Here is a 6,799-nt window from a genome sequence, read left to right on the forward strand (position 1 = left end):
ACTTTATGAAGTTAGCATAACACTCTCAGGACTCCTTGCTGGACCTGCATTCCCCGATTCCATTGCTGGTGGGAAACTTGATCTTCATATACTTAGTGGACATAACTGCTCCAAGGCCATTACGACCAGGTTGGCTAAGGATTGCATTATAGGGTGAGACTATCTTGGTGAACATGAATGTGACCTTAGTGGTGGCAGTTTGAGCTCCCTGACCGATGGTTACTGGCAGGTCAACTACTCCGTCTAGCTCTGTAGGTGCGCCTAAAAATCCGTACAAAGGCCTAGAGGCAGGCTTTAAGGATCCGATGCTAAGCCCTAATTTCATGAAGGCCTCATAAGACATAAGGTCGACAGATGCTCCCGTGTCTACTAGAACCTTGTGGAAGGGGTGGTTGGCCACCACCAACTGGATCACGATGGCGTCATTGTGAGGCCAATTTAATTCTTCCAGGTCTTTGTCTGAGAATGTGATGGGAAGATCTGCTTTGAGGGTCTTGATAGGCTGTTCCGTAATGCACACAAACCATACGTGGGCTTTGGCCTTTCTTACTAATTCTGCAGTGGGTCCTCCCATTATAGTTAGGATGGTTGGACCCATAGGCTAATTGTCATATGTGTCGGCTCGATCTGTGCCTGGCTCCTTGGGCTACCTAGCCCTGTCTCAGCTTGGCCCATCCTCACTCTCCTCGGCTCGAGCCAATTTCCACCATACTTCTGCTTCAAGTACTTGTTGAGGTACCCTGCCTTAATGAGCTCATCAATCTCCCTTTTTAGCGACTTACAATCTTCAATGTCGTGTCTATGGTCCCGGTGGTATCAGTAGTACTGGTTGGGGTTCCTCTCCTCTGGCTTAGCTACCATTGGTCTGGACCAGTAGAAGTATTTCTAGTCTTGGATCTCCAGAAGTAAATTTATTTGCGAGAAGTCGAGCTCTTACAGTTCAGGTTCAGTTGTGCCAAGCGACCGATCTGTCCTATTCTTCTTTGGCTCCCAGGAGTCATCCCTAGGCCTTAAGGGTCTTTTCCTTTCTTTCTCTGGTAGCTCATTCCTGTCAGTTATTCCCTTGACAGGCTAGGACTAAGGGTGTCAATTCCTAAATCGAACCGGTAAAACCGGTCGGACCAAACCGATAACAACATGGACCGAACCGAACCAAAGCCTTATTGGTTCGATTTGGTTTGGAGTATTGCAACCCCAAAACCAAACCGAATCGCATCGAAAATCGGATGAACCCGAAACCAAACCGAAACCGGCTCAAAACCTGGACTGAAACTGAAACCAAACCGGTAAGAAACCAAAACACTCCAAAATTCATTAAAAAAATAAAAATTTGCCTATTTTTGTATACATTTGTATGGAAATTCGAATCCAAACTGGACCAAAAACCAAAACCAACCCAGTTACAATCGATTTAAGAAATCGAAGACAAACCGAAACCAAACCGCACCGAAACCAAAACCAAACCAAAACTGGAATTTTCTTATTGGTTCGATTTTGGTTTCAGCTTTTTCACACAGAAACTTACTCAACCTAGACCAAAATCGAGCCAGACCGACCGATTGACACCCCTAGCTAGGACCTCTTCCATATTAGCATACTGGTTGTACCTTCTTAGTAGCTTGGGCATTGTATCTGGCAAGTCAAGGGCTAGAGATCGGACCAGATCAGGGTATGTAATCCCATTGAACAATGCGCTATACGCCACTCCTTCTGAAAGATTTTTCACTTCTAGTGTCACCTTGGTAAATCAGGTAAGAAAATCCCGTATAGTCTCCTCAGACCTCTGTCTCATGTTCATCTCGTTCTGTGAGGTTTGTTTCTGCTTCATGCTAGCTTGAAAATGCATAAGGAATGCTCTTGTCAGTTCTTCATAGCTATGGATGGACCAGGGCCTCAAGTTCGACATCCACACTAGCGTGGCCCCTTTCAGTGAGGATGCGAAAGCTTTGCAGAGAGTTACGTCCAATTTCCCATAGACTTTCATGACTGAATGGTAGTACAGGAGATGATCATAGGGGTCTGTGGTGCCGTCATATGTGTTAAAGACAGGCACTACGAAATTTGGGGGCAGCTCGGCCTTTATTAATTCATCGGATAGTGTATTATGGGCTGGGGTCACCGTTATGTCAACCGGGTGTCTTTGCCTCTGCATTCCTTTGATCCTTTCAGTGAGACGCTAAATGTGTTGTTTCAGGTCATCCCTTCTCTCCTCGGCTTGATGGTTGGAGGAGCGACGTTCGCATTCAGCTCGTCTGGGGCTTCGTCAATCCTGGCATCTATCAGGTTGGTCCTACCGGTGCTAATGCTTGCTCCTAGCTGGCCTATGAGGGGAGTTCTGGCATTCCTCTGCCCTGGGTGGGGATCTATGGGCATCTCGTATCTCGAGGCTCTGATAGCGAGTTGAATGACATGCCCTCTCATTTTGGGCAGGTGAAGGCCCTCATTGACGTCTCTCGATGGGAGATCGGGGTGGCATCGAGCGTACTGTACATAATGTCCTAACATACCCCATCCCTGTCGTCGATTGAGGGGTCACACTGTTATCAGGTGATTCATCCCGAGCTTGCCTATTCAGAACTGGCCTAAGTAGCTTAGCAGAGCCTATGCGGGGTACAGGAAGCGCCGAGCCCAACTGGAGTATAAAGTCCCACACCAAGTTGTTGGTTGCCAACACTTGCAACTGCAGACTCTGGATTTGTTCTTCCACGATCTGGTGGGTTATCCGAGATGAAGGTCCTTGGCGAGACTGTTGAGGGTTTTGATCGCGCTGCCCTCCCTCTCCTGGAGTAACCCCTACATCGGCTTGAACTTGTGAAGGTCTCGATAAGGGCCCCTCTATAGGGGCATTCTCTCGATCTGCCATTGGAGGTGGGGAAAGGTTCCTCTACTTGTTTAGGTAGCAAACCACGAGATGATCTTACTCGTGTTGTAGTGGAGGAGACAACCCTCTCACTTCTTAGTTGCATTGATTCAAGTAGATTTTTGTATCAGTTTCTCATAGACAGTGCCAATTTGATGCAATAAAAATTGACTAGCTGATCTTCCTTGCAGCTCCTGATGCTCCAGTCGATTTGCATAGAAGAAAAGACAGGGGAGACCCGGGCTAACCTGATGGGGGACTCTCCGATGCCTAAGTCAGATCTTTCCACAATAGTTTGCTCAAGAGAGGTTTAGTGAAAAAAGTGTTCGATCCTTTGTGATGGAGGCTTACCTTAATATTTATAGGCTGTTGATGGAGAAAGGAGAGACGTTTGTGGAGAGTCCTGTTTAGGCGTAGTGTCCTTGAGGGGAGTGGCTATATGATTTTAGGAATATTCTGGATTCTAGGGCGTATTCTGGGGATATTCCTCTCTTATCTTAAAAATACAAGTCTGAGAAGGGTGGACACTTCTGATGATGTAAGTGGATTGAGCCTTGCCTTTGTAATCAGAGGTTACGTTCCTTAAATGTAGGAATGGACGTACACAAGCTTCTGGGCACCTTTCTTGTGTGTGTCTAGTAGAGACGACATGTCAGCATGAGGAGAGGCCAAGGTGGAAGGTCGGCCCGTGGAGAGACCGAGGTGGCAGGTCAGCTTGTGGAGAGGTCGAGGTGGTAAGTTGGCCTGAGGAGAGGCCAACGTGGTAAGTCGGCCTGAGGAGAGACCGGGGTGGCAGGTCAGGCCATTTGTAGTGCAACACATGCTTCAGCCGTGCTGAGGACAGGAACATATTTGGCCTCATCACTGCCCATATATCAATACTTCTGCTCTTCTATCAAAAAGTATTAATTTGCACTAGGTTCACTGATAATATTAAAAATATCTTTGGATGAGCTGCCTCTCTTATAATGGAAAGGAAATTTGTATTTCTTTATGCTAAGTGTTAACTATATGATAACAAGAAAAAGTATTGAAGCAACAACCAGGGGCTTTCCTTTATAAGATGAAACAAGCCAAGGAGGAAGGATGGGAGGTAGAACAAATTTAGAATGATGTGGAGGAACTAGAAAATCTTCTATCATCTTCTGTCTAGCGATAGTACCAAATCGTGACCATGGAGCGCAATCCCCTTTTATTAGATGTAGCCCATTTTTTGTCTCTAAGGTTATCAACGAACGAATATAGTGTATAGGGCTATAAAAATAAATAAAGATGAGGGATCCTAACTCCATGCTAGACACCTATTTCGACAATTAATATATTTTTTCACTCTTATCAATAAAATAAAAAAAGGCTGTGATCCAATGGGGTTCTGCCCTTTTTTCTGGCAGGATGTGGTTCTGCACTTCTGCCTCAAAGGAAGACATTGGGCCCATGTGAGTTCTGGATTCCCATTTCCTACTTTTAGCTGATTTTTTTTTTTTTTGGCTTCTCTCTTTCCGGTATCATGGAAAACGAGAAATCGATAACATAATTGATACCACAAAACTAGGTAGGGAATGCTACATTTATCCGTGAGCTTTGTGACGAATGGCTCATCCTTACCATGAAACAATGATATTATGCTTTCTGGACAAACATATCTTTATGAAACAACAAAATTATTTTAATTTTATGATCTAATATTTATCCAACAAAAAAAATATATATATTTTGTTATTTTTCACTTGGTTGCAAGAGGAATTAAATGGAAGGGAAGTGAAATTTTCAAACTTAAAAAACAATTTTTTTTTAAAACATTGCCCCATGTGACTATATCCCTAATTCAAAATCATTCCATATTTAGTTATTAAATTTCACCACTTTGCATTCAAATCCTCTAGAATAAGAAGTAAATTAAAAATTACATGACAAAAAATGTAACATTTCTGTTGTAATCTGTGTTGCCATCAGTTGTATGTTCATTAATACATTTATGGAGAGAAGGCTGATCTGATTAGTTATATCACTGGGGATTTATTTTTAAAATTATAAATTTTCACTCTCTTTCCTTTAATTCCTCTTCCAACTTTTTTTTTCCCTTTACCAAAAAGACCTTTTTTTTTTTTTTTTTCAACCAACCAAACTTAGCCATTAAGATTGATAATGTGTTGTTTTCTAAAAGCAAATTAATGGCCACGCCGGATCAGATTTTTTGTTAAAATTGTATGGGTCCCAACTAGGGGTGTCAACCGGTCGGGCCGGTTCGGTTTCTGTCGGGCTTAATCGGGCTTGAAGACTTTCAAAGGCTACACCGTGTCCGCCCATTTAACTAATCGGGCTTAGTTATTGAGGGCATGGTACACTTTATATTCGGTCGGTCGGTCTCAGGCTATAATCGGGCCACCTTAATCGGGCTTTAGTCGGGCCTTAACCGGGCTACGGACATGTTTAATATTAAACGGGCTTTAACCGATTTTTAAATGGGCACTCTTTAAAATGTGCTATCATATTCCGGCCCACTCATGCAAGCCCAAAAAAATGACAATAAATCAATAAATGATACCAAATATAACCATTATTTAAAATGTGAACATGTCTTTACTTTTTAGTTTTTATTCTTTAATTTGGGGTGTAAAATAGGTATTTTACAATCATTAAAGGGTCGGGCCAAGTCGGTGCACAATAGGCCGGTCTCGGTCGGGCGTTAATAGGTCGGTCTCGGTCGGGCGCCCGACTGTTCAAGTAGCAAAACCAAGACCGACCATTTATAAACGGGTCGGGCTCAAGCCCGACACGTTTAATAAACGGTCCGGGCCAGGCCGGTCTATAAACGGTCGGTCCCGATCGGTTTAGTCGGGTCGAGCCACGAATTGACACCCCTATTTGTAAGTATGGTCTTTGACTCGTTGGATTTAGATTGGAGCTCAGAGCCAAGTTATAGAAAAGGAAAAAAATGCGAAGTTAATTTTCGGGTCGGGCCTATAACTCAACCGAGCTCGACTCAACCTTGATCAGGTTGAGGTTTTTCAATCCTAACTTGTCTTCAAAGTTAAAAAATTTGGCACAAACCTTGGTCGGGCTTGGGGTAAGTTTGGATTGTTAAGGCCACGCTTTCACCCCTAAGCAAGGGTTTTGTAAATTATCGGCCACCTATAATAAAGATAGAGAAGAATGCAAGAAAGGTTAGATTTTGAGGAAAAGAAAGTAGAAGCAAGGGCATAGGTGGGGAAATGGGTTTATTTTAGTTTACTTTCATTTTTATTTTTTATTTTTTTACCTAAACGTGTTCTAACAAAAAAGATTGCTAAGGAGAATTAAAAGTATTATGATAATACAAGGGTAATACAGCTAACTTTAAAATCTGTGTATTTAATCAGATTTTTGTATCTATACACCAAAATACAACTTTTTGAATGAAAACATTTGGATACATGTATTTACCATCTATCGGAAAGAAACTACTACTCGGGTGGCCCTTGCCTCAGTGCGGAAGCCACTAATGGGAGTATTTAATAGAAGAGGGTTCTCTACTTGACAGTGTGACCCCTGCACCAACGCGGGATTAATGAGAACATGCACCTATACATCAATATGGATGAGATTTTTACATATCATAGGAGGTAGAGCCATCATTTTCGCCTCCATGAGCTTTAGCAAGGCACCACTCTCTCTCCTCTCTCTTCCTTGGCTTTTGTATTTTTGTTTTGGATTCCATATACTCAGTTCGTTTTGGGAGAACACAAAAACAAATTGTCATTTCAAATACATTTTTGTTCTCACGTAATGGAAACATAAAAAATACCTTTTTGAAGTATTACCAAATGCACTCTTAGCTGCTGAAACAAAATAAAATTACCATTGAAGAACTAGAGAGAGACCTCTCTCACTACAACCCTAACCCCATCTCACCCCACCCCACTCCACTCCCCCCCACCCCCCCCAAAAAAAATACCCAAA

This window comes from Macadamia integrifolia, chromosome 7, assembly GCF_013358625.1.
Source record: "Macadamia integrifolia cultivar HAES 741 chromosome 7, SCU_Mint_v3, whole genome shotgun sequence".
NCBI lineage: Eukaryota > Viridiplantae > Streptophyta > Magnoliopsida > Proteales > Proteaceae > Macadamia > Macadamia integrifolia.